This window comes from Pseudophryne corroboree (assembly GCF_028390025.1).
Source record: "Pseudophryne corroboree isolate aPseCor3 chromosome 3 unlocalized genomic scaffold, aPseCor3.hap2 SUPER_3_unloc_9, whole genome shotgun sequence".
NCBI classification, from domain to species: Eukaryota; Metazoa; Chordata; class Amphibia; order Anura; family Myobatrachidae; genus Pseudophryne; species Pseudophryne corroboree.
In genome coordinates this window covers 2869596-2890668 of record NW_026967585.1, presented here as the reverse complement: position 1 = coordinate 2890668, position 21073 = coordinate 2869596, and the positions used below count along the sequence as shown (strand labels likewise).

Sequence of the window (21073 nt, the reverse complement as noted above, 5' to 3'; positions counted from 1 at the left end):
AAACAGGAGGTCCTCCACGGCCAGGGTATCCAACTTAGAGAACCTTGCAAAGGCGTTTGAACCCGACCAAGTAGCAGCTCGGCAGAGCTGTAGCGCCGAGCCCCCTCGGGCAGCCGCCCAAAAGGAGCCCACTTTCCTAGTGGAATGGGCCTTGACTGATTTAGGTAACAGCAATCCCGCCGTAGAATGCGCCTGCTGAATCGTGTTACTGATCCAACGAGCAATAGTCTGCTTTGAAGCAGGGCCACCAATTTTGTTGGTTGCATACATGACAAACAGTGCTTCTGTTTTTCTGACTGTAGCCGTTCTGGCCACGTAAATTTTCAAAGCCCTGACCACATCAAGGGACTCGGGATCCTCCAAGTCACGCGTAGCCACAGGCACCACAATAGGTTGGTTAATATGAAAGGATGAAAACACTTTTGGCAGGAATTGAGGACGGGTCCGCAATTCCGCTCTATCCATATGTAAAACCAGATAGGGGCTTTTATGTGATAAAGCCGCTAATTCCGACACTCGCCTAGCCGAAGCCAAGGCTAAAAACATGACCACCTTCCAAGTGAGATATTTCAACTCCACCATTTTAAGTGGTTCAAACCAGTGTGACTTAATGAAACTTAACACCTCGTTAAGGTCCCAAGGCGCCACCCGAGGTACAAAAGAAGGCTGAATATGCAGTACTCCCTTCACAAAGGTTTGTACTTCAGGGAAAGAGAGGCCAATCCCTTTTGAAAGAAAATGGATAAGGCCGAAATCTGGACCTTAATAGATCTTAATTTTAGGCCCAAATTCACTCAAGTTTGCAGAAAGCGAAGGAAGCGGCCCAGATGGAATTCTTCCGTAGGAACATTCCTGGCCACACACCAAGAAACATATTTCCGCCATATACGGTGATAACGTCCTTCCTAGCCTTTATTAGGCGTAGGAATGACCTCATCCAGAATACCATTATCCGCTAAGATCCGGAGTTCAACCGCCGTGCCGTCCAACGCAGCCGCGGTTAGTCTTGGAATAGACAGGGCCCCTGTTGCGACAGGTCCTGTCTTAGAGGAAGAGGCCACAGATCTTCTGTGAACATTTCCTGCAGATCCGGATACCAGGTCCCTCATGGCCAATCTGGAACAATGAGGATTGTACTCACTCCTCTTTTTCTTACTATTCTCAACACCTTGGGTATGAGAGGAAGAGGAGGAAATACATAGACCGACTGGAACACCCACGGTGTCACTAGGGCGTCTACAGCTACTGCCTGAGGGTCTCTTGACCTGGTGCAATACCTCTTTAGCTTTTTGTTGAGGTGGGAAGCCATCATGTTTATCTGTGGCCGTCCCCACTGACTTGCAATCTGTGCGAAGGCTTCCTAAAGAAGTCACCTCTTGGATGCAGGTCGTGTTTGCTAAGGAAGTCTGCTTCTCAGTTGTCCACTCCCGGAATGAACTGCTGAAAATGCGCTTACATGATTTTCCGCCCAGCGGAGAATCCTGGTGGCTTCTGCCATTTCCACTCTGCTCTTTGTGCCGCCTTGGTGGTTTACATGAGCCACTGCGGTGATGTTGTCTGACTGGATCAGAAACGGTAGGTTGCGAAGCAATGTCTCCGCTTGCCGAATACAAGTTTTTTGACTTGACCCAAAGACCTTGGAAGTTTCTTCCCAGTGTGACTGCTCCCCAACCTTGGAGGCTCGCGTCCGTGGCTACCAGAACCCAGTCCTGGATGGCGAACCTGCGACCCTGCACACTGCAGCCACCATAGGAGAGACACCCTGGCCCTAGGGGACAGGGTGACTAACTAATGCATCTGTAGATGTGATCCGGAAAACTTGTCCCATAGATCCCATTGGAAGGTCCTCGTATGGAACCTGCCGATGGGAATGGCCCCGTAAGATGCCACCATCTTTCCCAGGACCCGAGTGCAGTGATGCACTGACACCTGTTTTTTGCTTTAATAGGTTTTTTACCAGAGTCATTAGTTCCTGGGCCTTCTCTATCGGAAGATAAACCCCTTTCTGGTCCGTATCCAGAATCATACCCAAGAAGGGCAGACGAGTCATAGGAACCAACTGTGACTTCGGGATATTGAGAATACAGCAGTGTTGCTGTAACACCTTCAGCGAAAGTGACACGCTGTTTAACAACTGCTCTTTTGATCTCGCCCTTATTAGGGCGATAATTATGGAATAATTGTGACTCCTTGCTTGCGTAGGAGCACCATCATTTCCGCCAATTACCCTGAAATTGGTAATGACAATCCTGTACCGCAATTGTCAGGTACGCCTGATGGGGTGGATAAATGGGAACATGAAGGTATGCAGCCTTTATGTCTAGATACACCATAAAATCCCCCCCCTCCAGGCTGACGATGATCGATCTGAGCGATTTCACCTTGAATTTGAACCTTTTCAAGTATAGGTTCACAGATTTTAATTTTAAAATAGGTCTGACCGAACCGTCTGGTTTTGGGACTACAGTCAAGGTTGAGTAATATCTCCTGCCTTGTTGCAGGAGGGGAACCTTGAGCACCACCTGTTGGAGATACAATGTGTGAATTGTATTTAATATTATCTCCCTTTCTGGGGGAGAAGCCGGTAGGGCCGATAAGGAAAACCGGCGAGGAAGCACCTCTTCGAATTCCAGCTTGTAACCCTGAGAAACAATTTCTAATGCCAAGGGATCCACCTGTGAGTGAACTCAGATGTGGCTGAAGAGTCGAAGACGCGCTCCCACTGGGGCGGACTCCCTTAGCGGAGCCCCAGCGTCATGCGGTAGATTTAGTAGAGGCCGGGGAGGACTTCTGTTCCTGGGAACTAGCTGTGCCCTGACCTCTGGTAAGAAAGGACGCTCCTCGTACTTTCTTGTTATTCTGCGACCGAAAGGACTGCATTTGATAATGTCGTGCTTTCTTAGTCTGTGAGGGAATATAAGGCAAAAGATCAGATTTACCAGCTATAGCTGTGGAGACCAGGTCCGAGAGCCCTTCTCCACACAATTCCTCACCCTTGTAAGGTAAAGCCTCCATATGCCTCTTTTAGTCGGCATCACCTGTCCATTGCATGTTCCACAGGACATGTCTAGTAGAAATCTACATAGCGTTGACTCTAGAACCCAGTAGACCAATGTCTTTTTGGACCTGTCTTATATATAAGACAGTATCTTTTATGTATCCTAGGGTCAATAACAAGGTATCCTTATCTAGGGTTTCAATCTCCGCTGATAAGGTATCTGTCCACGCTGCTACAGCGCTATAAACCCATGCCGACACAATCGCCGGTCTGAGTAGTGTACCAAAATGTGTGTAAATGGACTTCAAAGTACTTTTACTGGAAGCTATCTGCAGGATCCCTGAGGATAGCTGTTAAGTCAGTGCTACCTTTTTTGGTAAACGTGTCAACGCCTTGTCCACCGTAGAGGAGGATTCCCATCGTATACTGGCCCTAGCAGGGAAAGGATACGCCATGAGAATTCTTTTGGGAAACTGCAGTTTCTTGTCTGGAGATTCCCGCTCTTTTTCACACAATTCATTTGGTTCATGAGAGGGGGGAAATGTTATCTCAGCTTTCTTCCCCTTAAACATGTGTACCCTTGTGTCAGGGACAGATGAGTCATCAGTGATATACAAATCATCTTTTATTACAATAATCATATATTGAATACTTTTCTGCCAGTTTTGGCTGTAACTTTGCATTATCGTAGTTGACACTGGAGTCAGACTCCGTGTCGGTATCAGTGTCTATTATTTTGGATAGTGGGCGTTTTGAGACTCTGAAGGTGCCTGCGACATAGGGACAGACATGGGTAGATTTCCTGTCTGTTCTCTAATCTTTTGTGCAATAAATTTACCTCAGCACTTAATTCCACATATCCAGTCAGGTGTCGGCGTTGTCGACGGAGACACCACACACACACATTTGCTCCATATCCTCCTTAGGAGAGCCTTTTACCTCAGACATGTCGACACACACGTACCAACACACCACACACTCAGGGAATGCCCTTTTTGAAGACAGTTCCCCCACAAGGCCCTTTGGAGAGACAGAGAGAGAGTATGCCAGCCCACACCCCAGCGCTATATGACCCAGGTAAAAACACACAATGTGTTTACCCAGTAGCGCTGTAATACTATTATTTGCTGCCAATTATGTGCCCCCTTTCCCTCTCTCTGGAACCCCCTTTCACCGTGGATAAGCAGAGGAGAGTCCGGGGAGCTTCCTCTCAGCTGTGCTGTGGAGAAAATGGCGCTGGTGAGTGCTGAGGGAGAAGCCCCGCCCACTCGGCGGCGGCCTTTTGTCCCGCTTAAATATAATAAAAACTGGTGGGGGCTCTTTATAAATACAGTGCCTAGCTCTATATATATATATATCTCTTTTGCCAGAAACGAGGTTTATATTGCTGCCCAGGGTGCCCCCACCTGCGCCCTGCACCCTTACAGTGACTGCCGTGTGTGAGGTGTGTGGGAGCAATGGCGCACAGCTGCAGTGCTGTGCGTTACCTCAGTGAAGATCATGAAGTCTTCTGCCGCCTCTGAAGTCTTCTTTACTTCTCATACTCACGTTGCTTCTGTCTTCCGGCTCTGTGAGGAGGAGGACGGCGGCGCGGCTCCGGAACGAACTCCAGGGTGAGACCTGTGTTCTGACTCCCTCTGGAGCTAATGGTGTCCATTAGCCTAAGAAACAGAGCCTTGAAACTCACAGAAGTAGGGCTGCTTCTCTCCCCTCAGTCACACGATGCAGGGAGTCTGTTGCCAGCAGAGCTCCCTGAAAATAAAAAACCTAACAAATATACTTTGTCAGCAAGCTCAGGAGAGCTCCCTGAAAAGCCCAGTCTCCTCTGGGCACAGTATCAAACTGAGGACTGGAGGAGGGGCATAGAGGGAGGAGCCAGTGCACACCAGATCTAAAGTCTTTCTGAAAGTGCACGTCTCCTGCGGAGTCTGTCTATCCCCATGGTCTTTACGGAGTCCCCAGCATCCTCTAGGACGTAAGAGAAAAGTAGATAGAAATTTAGTGCTGTATAACCCTTACTCCATACAGTGGGATACAGGAAGACTCACCCCACTTCCAGGATCGATCAATACGTTCACGAACGCTGAGTGGATCCAGACGCTACTAGTGTACACTACCGCTCCGGTAACTTTTTAGTGGACACAGACGCTCAGTAATCGTTAGTGCATGCAGACGCACCCGTCTGCGACCCGATCTCCTAGCGGAAAACTTAGTGTATACAGACGCAGCGGCCTATGCTTGCGACAGAGTCCCCTCGTGGTAGCGTCAGACGGAAGTGAGGCAATCAGTTTATGGCGGGAGACACAAGGAAACTGGTCCAGAACTGGGGGAGGGGCGACCAGGAGAGAGTCTGACTCCCCACCGCTGACATCAACCCTAGGGATCGCCACTTCAAACTAATCCTAGTGCCTTATGATTTCTAAGGCCTAGCGCTGGAGCACCCGTGGTGGCGGCGTGCTAGCTACTGTTTGGTAGTCTCCCCCCAAACAGTGCGGCTGTGTCCGTATTCCCCTTCTAAGCGGAACAGACGCCTTACCTTCTCCCAGTGCTCCGGCCACAGCCTGGTAACGTCTGCTGGACCTGCTAGTATATCCAACACAGACGCCCGTCGAGACAGCACTTGTACCGTGGGTAAGCGTTGTTGTCTCCCGTCAGATAGTTGTTGGAGCGACTCTTTCCAATATGCGTGTAAGACGCTGTTAGGAAAGATCACTCAAAAAACTATGTAGTAAGACTATAAAAATAAAATAAAAAAGCTTAGGGCTGCCAAACACAGCACCCTGTGACCGTGGTCCGGACTCCTTCCTCACCAAACAAAAAACTGATTTGACCGAGTCGGTGGGCGGGGATATATGGACGAGCCGGTTGCATCCTGGGAGGCCGGAAAGCTTGTGATCATTTGGTGCCAATCCGGAGTCGCTCCATCATATCCCATTGTTATCCTGTGGATAACCTGTGGACCCAGCCGGAGAAAATAGTAATGCAAGACACATTAATGTATGTAGTAAGGCTACTGGGAGACCTTAGATTGAGCAATATTGGATCTGACCATTACATTCCCTAAAGTCATAACCTCAGAACTGCACAGAGCAGGAACTATTATTCACAAGTAATTAGGAATGTGTTCATCATGAACAAGTCCACAATTACTGTCTGAAGGTTACACAATTATTTTTAAGTCTACACAACTGATATTTAAGGATAAAGCCTTTAACAGAAAACACCCCTGAATAAATCACTTTTGATGAAACGCATTGGGTGACACGCAATTTGGATTTAGAGTGAATTGGAGTGGATAAGAACAAGCCCGCCCATGCAAGGGTGACAACAAGTGCAAAATGCTTGCCTTTGATTATACAGATATGTACTTGTGATAAGCTTTTACTCTGTTTTACTTGAAGTTCTAGATTCAAATGTCATTTTATTTCTGAATCTTATACGAATTGTATTTCGTGAGCTCAGGTCTACTGTATAGCAGGAAATATTTCATACCTGCATCATCTAACAAAATGCATATAAATTAGGCACTCCACAAAAAAATAATACTAATTATATTATATACATACATATATACACATTTATATATAATCAGTAATAATAAACTTCTGCTTGTTACTTTTAATAACATTATAGTGTTGTGTGTAATAACTCTCTACATGTGATATTTGTCATGGATAGCCTTGTGTTAGAAACACCCAACTGAGAACAGGGCTGATGGCGGAGGAGGGTGTAGGATAAGAGATTGTTGTAGTGACTGAGCAAGGAGAATATGTGACTTCTGTAATAAGTGTTTATTACTCACCTGTGCTGATATCTGTAGGGATCTCCTCCTCCTTACACTGCTGATCACCCCTCACATACGTCTCTTCTTCTCCCTCTATATCTTCTGCCTTTATATCAGTCACATACATCTCTTCTTCTCCCTCTATATCTTCTGCCTTTATATCAGTCACATACGTCTCTTCTTCTCCATCTATATCTTCTGCCTTCATATCAGTCACATACGTCTCTTCTTCTCCCGCTATATCTTCTGCCTTTATATCAGTCATATATGTCTCTTCTTCTCCCTCTATATCTTCTGCCTTCATATCAGTCACATACGTCTCTCCTTCTCCCTCTATATCTTCTGCCTTTATATCAGTCACATACATCTCTTCTTCTCCCTCTATATCTTCTGCCTTTATATCAGTCACATACGTCTCTTCTTCTCCCGCTATATCTTCTGCCTTTATATCAGTCATATATGTCTCTTCTTCTCCCTCTATATCTTCTGCCTTTATATCAGTCACATACGTCTCTTCTTCTCCTGCTATATCTTCTGCCTTTATATCAGTCACATACATCTCTTCTTCTCCCTCTATATCTTCTGCCTTTATATCAGTCACATACGTCTCCTCTTCTCCCTCTGTATCTTCTGCCTTCATATCAGTCACATACGTCTCTTCTTCTCCCTCTATATCTTCTGCCTTTATATCAGTCACATACATCTCTTCTTCTCCCTCTATATCTTCTGCCTTTATATCAGTCACATACGTCTCTTCTTTTCCCTCTATATCTTCTGCCTTTATATCAGTCACATACGTATCTTCTTCTCCCTCTATATCTTCTGCCTTTATATCAGTCACATACGTCTTTTCTTCTCCCTCTATATCTTCTGCCTTTATATCAGTCACATACGTCTCTTCTTCATCTATATCTTCTGCCTTAATATCAGACAGACGTTCTACCTAAATAACCAAAAAATAAAGATATTTATGGTAAGAACTTACCGTTGTTAAATCTCTTTCTGTGTGGTACACTGGGCTCCACAAGGATAAAATCGGGTGTAGAGTAGGATCTTGATCCGGGGCACCAACAGGCTCAAAGCTTTTGACTGTTCCCAAGATGCACTGCGCCGCCTCCTCTATAACCCCGCCTATGTGCACAGGAGCTCAGTTTCGTTAATTAGCCCAATGCAGTAGCAGGTATCAGTGACGACAATCGCTCGTAGCCAAGTACACCACACACTCACCACAGGAAAGGGTGTCAGCGGCTATGCCAATACCAACCCAAAGAAGCTAAGTGTGTCAGGGTGGGCGCCTTGTGGAGCCCAGTGTACCTCGCAGAAACAGATTTAACAACAGTAAGTTCTTACCATAAATCTCGTTTTCTGCTGCGGGGTACACTGGGCTCCACAAAGATTAACATCGGGGATGTCCTAAAGCAGTTCCTTATGTGAGGGGAAGCACTGTAGTGGGCACAAGAACCCGGTGTCCAAAGGAAGCATCCTGGGAAGTGGCGGTATCGAAGGCATAGAACCTTATAAACGTGTTCCCAGAGGACCATGTTGCCCCCTTGCACAACTGTTCAAGGGTCGCACCACGGTGGGCCGCCCAAGAAGGTCCAACCGACCGAGTAGAATGGGCTTTAATGGTAGCAGGAACCGGGCGACCAGCCTGTACATAAGCATGTGCAATCACCATTCTAATCCACCTGCCCAAAGTCTGCATGGAAGCAGGCCAGCCACGTTTGTGAAATCCAAACAACACAAAAAGAGAATCAGATTTCCTAAAAGAGGCAGTTCTCTTCACATAGATACGGAGAGCCCGTACCACATCCAAAGACCGCTCTTTGGAAGACAACTCAGGAGAATTAAAAGCCGGAACCAATATCTCCTGGTTAAGGTGGAAGGAAGACACCACCATAGGCAAATAACCTGGCCGCGTTCTAAGAACCGCCCGGTCACGGTGAAAAATGAAATAGGGAGAGTTACAGGATAAGGTATCCAAGTCTGATACCCTTCTATCTGAAACAATCGCCAGCAAGAAGAGGACCTTAAAGGAAAGCCACTTAAGGTCAGTAGAGGCAAGAGGCTCAAACGGAGACTCTTGCAAGGCCTCCAAAACCACCGACAAGTCCCAAGGGGCCACAGGTGGCACATATGGAGGCTGAATCCGCAGCACACCCTGAGTGAATGTATGGACATCAGGTAGGGTAGCTATCTTTCTCTGAAACCAAACCATCAAAGCAGAGATGTGAACCTTGAGGGATGGCAGATATTTGAACCTTGAGGGAGGCTAGACGCAGGCCTAAATCCAGGACCTGTTGTAGAAAAGCCAATAGTTTGGCCGTACTAAATTTGAAAACGTCATGATTATGAAATGCACACCAAGTGAAGTAAGCATTCCAGACCCTATGGTAGTTCCGAGCAGAAGCCGGCTTACAGGCCTTCAACACAGTTCTCAGGATATTAACACACCCAAAGTATGTGAACTTTAATTGATTTTTCAATACCCCCAAGTATATTGATAAAGGAGCATAGGAGGAGATCAAATTCCTGACTATTTCTATATTCCTATTTCTATATTCATTGGAACTTCATCTCTTCTCAGCACTCTCTCATCTGGCTGACAGCTGTGCTGGTAAGGGTTCTGCCCATATCAGCGTACATTTGGCTGTCACAACAGAAAGCAGAAGTGTTTCCTTTCTTTTTTCTGCCCTATTTTAAGTGGAAGTGGAATAATTGATTCCTGATCTACTCCACTTAGAAATTGGTTACAGTTCTCCTTTCCAACACTCTCTCATCTGGAAAAGCCTGGGGCCAATTTATCCAGTGACGTATAATAGGCAGAGTACAGACAGCAGAAGTGGGTTCTCTCTTCCTTCATACATCATCTTTACCATCCAAGGTCGTACTATCCTGAGAGTAGCCCGATCCTATACCTCGGAAGCTGATAGGATAGACCTGGCTAGTACTTTGAAGGGGGACCGCTTAGGAATACCAGGCACTGTGGATATCATCAAGATGATCACCTATATTTTCATGTGATAACACTGGTGGAGCAGTTCTATTCTGCTCACTCTCACTTTATCCTATATTTCACCTTTCTTTCTATTTTCTATCTTGAATAATTATTCAGACATTTTAATATATTTGGACCATTAGGTCGATATTTTAATGGAACATAATAAAAGTTAAGTTTTAGATCATCCATCATTACACTACTTCACTGTATATTGATTGATTATCATTTGATTGATTATCATTACTAATTTCAATAAGAGTGCTCCCAAAAAGGATTTCTTTTGTCTTATCCTTTCCTTTTTATATATAGGGTAGCTATCTTTCTCTGAAACCAAACCATCAAAGCAGAGATGTGAACCTTGAGGGATGGCAGATATTTGAACCTTGAGGGAGGCTAGACGCAGGCCTAAATCCAGGACCTGTTGTAGAAAAGCCAATAGTTTGGCCGTACTAAATTTGAAAACGTCATGATTATGAAATGCACACCAAGTGAAGTAAGCATTCCAGACCCTATGGTAGTTCCGAGCAGAAGCCGGCTTACAGGCCTTCAACACAGTTTGAACGACCACCTCAGAAAAACACTTGGGCCTCAGGACGAAAGCTTCAAGAGCCACGCCGTCGAAGACAGATGGGCCAAATCCTGGTAAACACAAGGACCCTGAACGAGGAGGTCCGGTCGTTGTGGAAGTAGAAGGGGACCATCCCACGAGAGACCCAGTAGATTGGAGAACCAGTGCCATCTGGGCCACGCTAGAGCAACCAGAAGCAGGTTTCCGCCTTCTTACTTGAACTTCCGTATTACTCTGGGCAGGAGTGACACCGGAGGGAACACATACGGTAGCTGAAAGTTCCATGGTATTGCCAGAACGTCCACGAACGCAGCTTGAGGATCCCTTGTCCTTGCTCTGAAGACCAGAACCTTGCGTTTGTGTCGAGATGCCATCAGGTCCACATCTGGAAGGCCCCACTTGTCCAATAAGAGTTGAAACACTTCTGGATGGAGGCTCCACTCTCTCACATGTATGTCCTGATGAATGAGAAAGTCCGCTTCCCAGTTTAGGACCCCCAGAATGAACACTGCCGATATGGCTGGCAGATGAAGTTCCACCCATTGAAGAATCTGTGATACTTCCCTCAATGGCATGCGGCTTCGAGTGCCGCCCTGATTGTTGTACGCCACCGTGGTGGCGTTGTCCGATTGTACTTCAACAGGTCTGTTCTGTATGAGATGCTGGGCTATTGTCAATGCATTGAACACTGCCCGCAGTTCCAGAATATTTATCGGGAGTAGAGACTCCTCCTTGGTCCACCGACCCTGAAGAGAGTGCTGTTCCAACACTGCTCCCCAACCTCTAAGACTGGCATCCGTCGTCAGCAGGACCCAGTTGGATATCCAGAAGGAATGGCCCCTGCACAACCGTTGGTCCTGGAGCCACCAGCTCAGTGACAGGCAGACCCCCGGAGACAAGGACATCATGTGAAACCTGATCCGGTGAGGCAGGCCGTCCCACTTGGACAGAATCAACTTCTGCAGAGGGCGAGAATGGAATTGAGCATACTCCACCATGTTAAAAGCCGACACCATGAGACCTAGCACTTGCATTGCCGAATGAATCAACACTTGCGGACGAGATAGGAAGCATTGAATCGTGTCTTGAAGTTTCAGGACTTTCTCCTGAGACAGGAACAACTGCTGGTGGTGAGTGTCCAATAACGCTCCCAGGTGTACCATGCTCCGAGCAGGAACCAGGGAGGATTTCTTCCAGTTGATCAGCCACCCGTGGGATTTCATGCACTGGACCGTCAGATCGAGATCACACAGGAGAAGATCTGGGGAATTCGCCAGGATCAACAATTTTTCCAAATACAGCAGGAACCTTACCCCTTGACGGCAGAGTGAAGCTGTCATGACCGCCATAACTTTGGTGAAAACTTGGGGAGCCATTGTCAAACCAAAGGGTAACGCCCGAAATTGGTAATGTAGGTTGCCCACCGCAAACCTCAGGTACCTCAGATGAGATACCGCAATAGGAATATGGAGGAAGGCATCCTGTATGTCCAGGGAGACCATAAAGTCCCCAGGCTCCAAGACCAGAACAATAGAGTGCAGAGTTTCCATACGAAACTAGGAGACCCGCATATGCTTGTTCAAGGACTTCAGATTGAGAATGGGCCGTGAGGACCCATCCGGTTTCGGGACTAGGAACAGCGTTGAATAGTACCCGTTCCCCCTTTGAGCTAGAGGCACCTGTATCACCACTCCGGTGGACAGGAGGGAGCGCACCACCGAATACAAAGTGTTTGCTTTTGCCAGATACAGAGGCACATCTGTCAAACAAAATCGATGAGGGGGACGATTCTTGAAGGGTATGGCGTAACCTCGAGTGACGACTTCCCTTACCCAGTTATCCGAAGTGCTCTGCAACCATTCCTGGGCAAAACCTAGAAGTCGGCCCCCCACCTTGGGATCCCCCAGTGGGAGGCCCGCCCCGTCATGTGGCAGGCTTGTCAGTTTTGGAAGCAGGCTGATGGGCGGCCCAGGCACGCTTTGGTCTGGGCTTGGCAGGTCTGGAAGCACGAGCTTGCTTTGGGTATGCCTGACCTTTTGCTTTTCCTGGAGGACGAAAGGGCCGAGGGAGAGTACTTTTAGCCTTCTGTGCGGAAGGAGCCGTACTAGGTAGGCAAGCAGTTTTAGCAGTAGCCAGATCAGCCACAATCTTATTGAGGTCTTCTCCGAAGAGAATGTCTCCCTTGAAAGGAAGCACCTCCAGGGTTTTCTTGGAATCCACATCCACCGACCAGAATCTCAACCAAAGGATACGTCTTGTCAAGTCAGACGTAGTAGCAGCCTTGGTCTCGAGCACCCCGGCATCGGAGGCTGCCTACTTAAGGTATAGAGAAGCCGTGGTAATATACGTGTCACAACTGAGGGCCTGAGCTGACGGGAGGCAGCCTCAGTTGTAGGGGCTGAGATGTACCGGAACCAGGGAGGTTGTATCAGACCCCTGGACATGTAAGTAACATGAATAATAACTGCCCGAAGGCGTGACCACGACAACTTGGATAAAAGTCAATGATGTTTATTATGACAACTCCGCAACACGGCAGCAGTAAAAGAAAACTTAAAAGTCAGCAAAGAATAAATACAGTTCCTGAGTACTACAGGATGGCAGGAGCCACAGGGCACTGGTAGTGTGAGATAGTTCTTATGATCTTCTAGATGGAAAGTCCTTACCAGGCCCGACTGTAGCAATGGAGATAACCCAGGATTGTGCCAGCTGGTGTTCCAGGAAAAGCTGGGTTGCTGAAGGTAAAACAGCTGCTGTGGATACTGGCTGGAACCAGACTGCTGTTAGCACGGAGTGGATACTGGCTGGAACCAGTTAAATAATAAATGAACTTGGGAGCGATGAAATATGAACTGAAATGTAGAACTTGAGAGCGGAGAAATAATAATACCGGTGGAGAGTGGTAAAGTGTAGAAAGGACACCGGCCCTTTAAGGGAAGCTGTACTCTGCTGGAAGCTGAGCTGGAAGCAGGTAATGTTGTAGCTGGAAACAGATGAATCCACGATGGATTGGAGAGTCAGGCTACACCGCAGGTGGAATGCTGGTGCGGGTCTCTATGGTGGAAGTCTTGAGACAGGAGCTGGAACCTGGAAGACAATCACAGGAGAGAGACAAACAGGAACTAGGTTTGACAACCAAAGCACTGACGTCTTCCTTGCTCAGGCACAGCTTACTTATACCTGCAGCAAGGAAGGGGTTGGCTAGGCAATTATGCAAATCAACAATACAGACAGCAGATTGGTGGAAATGATCAGATGACAGAATCCAAGATGGCTGCGCCCATGCAGACACTTGGAGGGAAGTTTGGTTTGTAATCCATGTGGTCTGGGAAACAGTAATGGCGGCGCCGGCCACCGGAGACAGGAGACGCCAGGCTGATAGATGCACATTTAACCACGCGGGCACAGCAGAGGCCGCGGCTGATGAAAACACCACTCTGACACTCTGCATGTGGAAACTCAGGAACAGCGGGATCCGGTCCTGGAACGCTGAGCCCGCCTTAGGAGGCATCTGAAGGGTAAGTAATGGCGTCCAGATACCCGGATCGTGACAATACGAGAGACATTGTGGAGCATGCTCAGACGCATTGGAAGGCAGTTCCGCCTTAAGCTCCTGAGCCCACGCCTCAACAGCTTCAGCAGTCCAATGGTTCGCCTATACACAGCCCCTGTTAGGGTATAAATCGCTTTTAAACAGCCCTCCACACGTCTATCCGTCGGTTCCTTCAGGGAGGTGACGGTAGTTACTTGTAGAGCAGAGGAAACAACCATTTCCTCCATTACGTCTGCGGCCTCACTACCACGCAGTGTGGGAGAAGCCCCAGCGTCATTGCCACGTGTAGCAGACATAAGAGCGTGCACAATATCGGGAAACCTGGTACAAGGTGTAGCAGCAATATACCCAGCAAGAACACCCGGTGATGTGACTATGACAGCACAAACCGGGTGTTCAAGAGATATAAATCAATATGGTGACTATAAATCACAAGGAAAAATACACAGCAAGTATATCTTGTGATACAATCCTATATTATACAGAAAGACATCTGATACACTTAGTCACTCAGGTACAGCAATATAGGAATAGCCCGCTGAGTGAAATACCCTTTACTAGATCGCTGGATCGCGGTAAAGTGCGGCCAGAGAGACCCCTTACCTCCCCCGTACCTGCGGCCCCACGATCCGGGAGGACGGCGGCGAGTGTGTGACTGATGTTGTGAAAGAACCGGAGCCTCCGCTGCAGTGACCCGGCAACCAGGGCGCGGGAGTATACAGAGCCGCTGGGAGTGATGGAGCTGCAGTCAGGGACGTCTGTGAGACGTTGCCGGCTGCAGCCCTGTTACTCTGTCAGAAGAATCTTCAGTCTTTTCCTTTACAATAAACCCATCAATAGGCTGCCTAATGCAGCACCCCTGTTATATGCCTACTTACTGCAAGACTCCAATTTACTGACTGAGCTGTGCACGGAGGCGGGACTATAGAGGAGGCGGCGCTGTGCATCTTGGGAACAGTCAAAAGCTGTGAGCCTGTTGGTGCCTCGGATCAAGATCCTACTCTACACCCGATGTTAATCCTTGTGGAGCCCAGTATACCCCGCAGCAGAAAATACAATGGCATTTGCATAGTGATTAAATTGAGGTGAAACAGTATAATATCAGTGTATAAGTCACGCTGCTCTACTCTCACCCTAAATCCCACCTACCTGATCCTCCTGTGGGATCCTGTGATTCTCCTCTGTACAATCCTGGGAATACAGAGGACGGGGACATCTCTCTGGGGTATCTCTGTTACTGGGCCCATCTGTAGGAGACACACAGTGACTGAGTACAGTGTATATATGTGATTATCAGATGATGTGTGTATATAGGGGGCCCCCATACCTGCTCTACCCTGTACAATACATGACAGTCTCCTCTTACCCAGTGATGTGAGGGGCCGGTGATTCTCCATCATCACGTCCTTGTACAGACCCCTGTGTTCCTCTATATACTCCCCCTCCTGCATGGAGACATAGACAGTGACATCCTGACACCTTATAGGTACCTGACACACACAGTGATACAGTCATCACCCAGACACGTCCCCTGGTGTTACTGTATAATGCTCCATTCCCAGCAGTCACCTCTCCAGTAATCACCCAGACACATCCCCTGGTGTTACTGTATAATGCCCCATTCCAAGCAGTCACCTCTCCAGTCATCACTCAGACACGTTCCCTAGTGTTACTGTATAATGTACCATTCCCAGCAGTCACCTCTCCAGTAATCACCCAGACATGTCCCCCGGTGTTACTGTATAATGACCCATTCCCAGCAGTCACCTCTCCGGTCATCACCCAGAGACATCCCCTGCTGTTACTGTATAATGCCCCATTCCCAGCAGCCACCTCTCCAGTCATCACCCAGACACATCCCCTGGTGTTACTGTATAACGTCCCATTCCCAGCAGTCACCTTTCCAGTCATCATCCAGACACATCCGCTGGTGTTACTGTATAATGCCCCATTCCCAGCAGCCACCTCTCCAGTCATCACCCAGACACATCCCCTAGTGTTACTGTATAATGTCCCATTCCCAGCAGTCACCTCTCCAGTCATCACCCAGACACATCCCCTGGTGTTACTGTATAATGGCCCTCATTCCGAGTTGTTCGCTCGCAAGGCGATTTCAGCAGAGTTACACACGCTAAGCCGCCGCCTACTGGGAGTGAATCTAAACTTCTTAAATGTGCGACCGATGTATGCGCAATATTGCGATCAAAACCGAGTTAGCAGTTTTAGAGTAACTCCAGACTTACTCTGCCTGTGCGATCAATTCAGTGCTTTTCGGTCCCGGCTGACGTCATAAACACACCCAGCGTTCGCCCAAGCACTCCCACCGTTTCTCCAGACACGCCTGCGTTTTTTCCGGAAACGGTAGCGTTTTGAGTCACACGCCCCTAAAACGCCGTGTTTCCGCCCAGTAACACCCATTTCCTGTCAATCACAATGCGATCGCCAGAGCGATGAAAAAGCCGTGAGTAAAAATACTTTCTTCATAGTAAAGTTTCTTGGCGCATGCGCTGTGCGAACATTACGCATGCGCACTAAGAGAATTCTCACTGCGATGCGATGAAAAATACCGAGCGAACAACTCGGAATGAGGGCCAATGTCCCATTCCCAGCAGTCACCTCTCCAGTCATCACCCAGACACATCCCCTGGTGTTACTGTATAATGTCCCATTCCCAGCAATCACCTCTCCAGTCATCACCCAGACACGTCCCCTGGTGTTACTGTATAACGTCCCATTCCCAGCAGTCACCTTTCCAGTCATCATCCAGACACATCCGCTGGTGTTACTGTATAATGCCCCATTCCCAGCAGCCACCTCTCCAGTCATCACCCAGACACATCCCCTGGTGTTACTGTATAATGTCCCAATCCCAGCAGTCACCTCTCCATTCATCACCCAGACACATCCCCCGGTGTTACTGTATAATGTCCCATTCCCAGCAGTCACCTCTCCAGTCATCACCCAGACACATCCCCTGGTGTTACTGTATAATGTCCCATTCCCAGCAGTCACCTCTCCAGTCATCACCCAGACACATCCCCTGGTGTTACTGTATAATGTCCCATTCCCAGCAATCACCTCTCCAGTCATCACCCAGACACGTCCCCTGGTGTTACTGTATAATGCCTCATTCCCGGCAGTCACCTCTCCAGTCATCACCCAGACACATCCCCTGGTGTTACTGTATAATGCCTCATTCCCGGCAGTCACCTCTCCAGTCATCACGCAGACACATCCCCTGGTGTTACTGTATAATGTCCCATTCCCAGCAGTCACCTCTCCAGTCATCACCCAGACACATCCCCTGGTGTTACTGTATAATGTCCCATTCCCAGCAGTCACCTCTCCAGTCATCACCCAGACACGTTCCCTGGTGTTACTGTATAATGTCCCATTCCCAGCAGTCACCTCTCCAGTCATCATCCAGACACATCTCCTGGTGTTACTGTATAATGTCCCATTTCCAGCAGTCATCACCCAGACACATCCCCTGGTGTTACTGTATAATGTCCCATTCCCAGCAGTCACCTCTCCAGTCATCACCCAGACACATCCCCTGGTGTTACTGTATAATGTCCCATTCCCAGCAGTCACCTCTCCAGTCATCACCCAGACACGTCCCCTGGTGTTACTGTATAATGTCCCATTCCCAGCAGTCATCTCTCCAGTCATCATCCAGACACATCTCCTGGTGTTACTGTATAATGTCCCATTCCCAGCAGTCATCTCTCCAGTCATCACTCAGACACGTTCCCTGGTGTTACTGTATAATGTCCCATTCCCAGCAGTCACCTCTCTAGTCATCACCCAGACACATCCCCCCGGTGTTACTGTATAATACCCCATTCCCAGCAGTCACCTCTCCAGTCATCACCCAGACACATCTCCTGGTGTTATTGTATAATGCCCCATTCCCAGCAGGCACCTCTGCAGTCATCACCCAGACACATTCCTTGGTGTTACTGTATAATGCCCCATTCCCGGCAGTCACCTCTCCAGTCATCACCCAGACATGTCCCCTGGTGTTACTGTATAATGTCCCATTCCCAGCAGTCACCTCTCCAGTCATCACCCAGACACATCACCTGGTGTTACTGTATAATGTCCCATTTCCAGTAGCCACCTCTCCAGTCATCAACCAGACACATTCCCTGGTGTTACTGTATAATGCCCCATTCCCAGCAGTCACCTCTCCAGACATCACCCAGACACATCCGAAGGTGTTACTGTATAATGTCCCATTCCCAGCAGTCACCTCTCCAGTCATCACCCAGACACATCCCCGGTGTTACTGTATAATGTCCCATTTCCAGCAGTCACCTCTCCAGTCATCACCCAGACACATTCCCTGGTGTTACTGTATAATGCCCCATTCCCAGCAGTCACCTCTCCAGTCATCACCCAGACACATTCCCTGGTGTTACTGTATAATGCCCCATTCCCAGCAGTCACCTCTCCAGTCATCACCCAGACACATTCCCTGGTGTTACTGTATAATGCCCCATTCCCAGCAGTCACCTCTCCAGTCATCACCCAGACACGTCCCCCGGTATTACTGTATAATGTCCCAGTCCCGGCAGTCACCTCTCCAGTCATCACCGAGACACATCCCCTGGTGTTACTGTATAATGTCCCATTCCCAGCAGTCACCTCTTCAGTCATCACCAAGACATGTCCCCTGGTGTTATTGTATAATGTCCCATTCCCAGCAGTCACCTCTCCTGTCAGCAGCTGAATGATCTTGTTGTTGAGTTCCAGGATCTTCTGGTCACTGTCTCTCTCATGTATCAGTGAGTGAGGTGGAGGCACTGTGATGGGGCTGTGGGTCCTGCTTAGTCCACCTGACACACGAGGATGGCTGCTGGGTGTCTCACACTCACCAGAGATCTTCTTCACTACTGTGTAACCCTGCGAAATGGGGGAGACATCAATATCGCTGCAAATACTCCTAGATCCCTTCACCTCCCAGTCATGTACCTGTACTATAACTATAGATATAAGTGATGTCACTGTGATGGTCCCAGATCCCATCACCTCCCCAGTCATATTCCTGTATTATTACTACAGATATAAGTAATGTAAATGTGACGCTCCCAGATCCCCTCACCTCCCCAGTCATGTCTCTGTATTATTACTATAGAGATAAGTGATGTCACTATGATGCTCCCAGATTCCCTCACCTCCCCAGTCATGTCCCTGTATTATTATAGACATAAGTGATGTTACTGTGATATTCCCAGATGCCCTCACCTCCCCAGTCATGTCCCTGTATTATTACTATAGATATAAGTGACGTCACTGTGATACTCCCAGATCCCTTCACCTCCCCACTCATGTCCCTGTATTATTACTATAGATATAAGTGACGTCACTGTGATACTCCCAGATCCTATCACCTCCCCAGTCATGTCTCTGTATTATTACTATAGATATAAGTGATGTCACTATGATGCTCCCAGATCCCCTCACCTCCCCAGTCATGTTCCTGTATTATTATTATAGATATGTTATGTCACTGTGACACTCCCAGAAGTCTGATATACATTTGCTTCATACTGCTCCAATTATCATCTGTTACACATGCCAGGGATATTATCGTCTCTGCTTTAATACATCCTAGATTTTGAGCAATATTTTCAATCCCCAGAGTATCCCTTATCCAAAATGCTTGGGACCAGAGGTATTTTGGATATCGGATTATTCCGTATTTTGGAATAATTGCATACTATAATGAGATATCATGGTGATGGAACCCAAGTCTAAGCACAGAACGCATTTATGTTACATATACACATTATACACACAGCCTGAAGGTCATTTTAGCCAATATTGTTTTATAACTTTGTGCATTGAACAAAGTTTGTGTACATTGAGCCATCAAAAAAGAAAGGTTTCACTATTTCACTCTCACTCAAAAAAAGTCTGTATTTCCGAATATTTGGATATGGGATACTCAACCTGTAGTAATAATAATAATAATAATAACAACGACACTAAAGGCTGCACCCCAATAAAAAAATAATAACAAATGTATTTAAAAGCAGGACACCACAGACCATTCCTCCTGTATTGTAGGACATCACCATCACTCCCAATGTATAATAATAATAATAATACCAGGACACCACAAGATGCTGTCCCTGTATAATAATAACTGTACACAAAAACCTGCTCCCCCTGTATAACACTAATAACAACAGCACACCCCATTCTGCTCTCCCTTTATATTAATAATAAAATCACACAATAGGCTGCTCCACCAGTAAAAATATAATAGGACACTACAAGTAGCTCCCCATCTATAATAATAATAGGACACAACAGGCCGCTCCACCTGTATAATAATAAAAACAGGACACCACACGCCGCTCCCTCTGTATAATAATAATAATAATAATAATAACAGGACACCACAGGCTGCTCCCCCTGTATTATTATATTGATAATAATAATAACAACAATAACAATAACAGGACACCAAAGGCTGCTCCTCCTGTATAATAATAATAATAGGACACCACAGGCTGCTCCCACTGTATAGTAATAATAACAGGACACAAATGGCTGCTCCACCTGTTTAATAATAATATCAGGACACTACAGGCTGCTCCCCCTGTATAGTAAGACGCCATTACCTGATCTCAACGGACACTGGAAGGCTGCAGCAGTCGATGAAAACTCACTTCCTGTATGTGGAACGCACAATCCGGAAGTAAGGTGGAACGCACAGATAGGAAGTAGGGCATGATTGGCAAAAGCTGCTTCCTGGTTATTGGCCCCTCCCCTCCTTCACCCCGCCCGCAGCTCCGCCCCCAGTAATGACAAAAACCATAAAAGTCCTCAGTGCAGAAGGCCGGCGGCCATTTTATGGTAGACCAGTCCGGCATCAACTGCAGCAGCAATAGGTTCCCTGGCCGTGTAATGACGTCAGGAGCGGCGGCCATTTTCCCCAGGTCTGAGCTCCGCCTTCCTTCTATCATTCCCACAAGGCAGCAGGAGCAGAGAGCAGCCATTGCTGTGTCTGGCAGCAGGTAATGATATTATTATTATTATTCTATAGGCTGAGCAGCTCTGGTGTCAGGTTCTGTACTACAGGGGGAGCAGCCTCTGGTGCCTTGTTATAGTGCAGCTGGAGCAGCCTCTGGTGCTGCATTATCCCTATACAGGTG

The 21073-nt window shown here is 47.6% G+C and overlaps 1 long non-coding RNA gene across 1 annotated transcript; it reads right to left on the bottom strand.

Annotated features, from left to right (window-relative positions):
* Positions 1-15276: 15276 nt before the first annotated feature.
* LOC134984864 (uncharacterized) lies at positions 15277-20621 on the bottom strand. The gene is made up of 3 exons (XR_010191791.1): positions 20540-20621; positions 18621-18812; positions 15277-15349 (listed from the first exon to the last, which is right to left on the bottom strand). It is a non-coding gene; the product is annotated as an uncharacterized LOC134984864 (long non-coding RNA).
* Between the last annotated feature and the right edge of the window lie 452 nt (positions 20622-21073).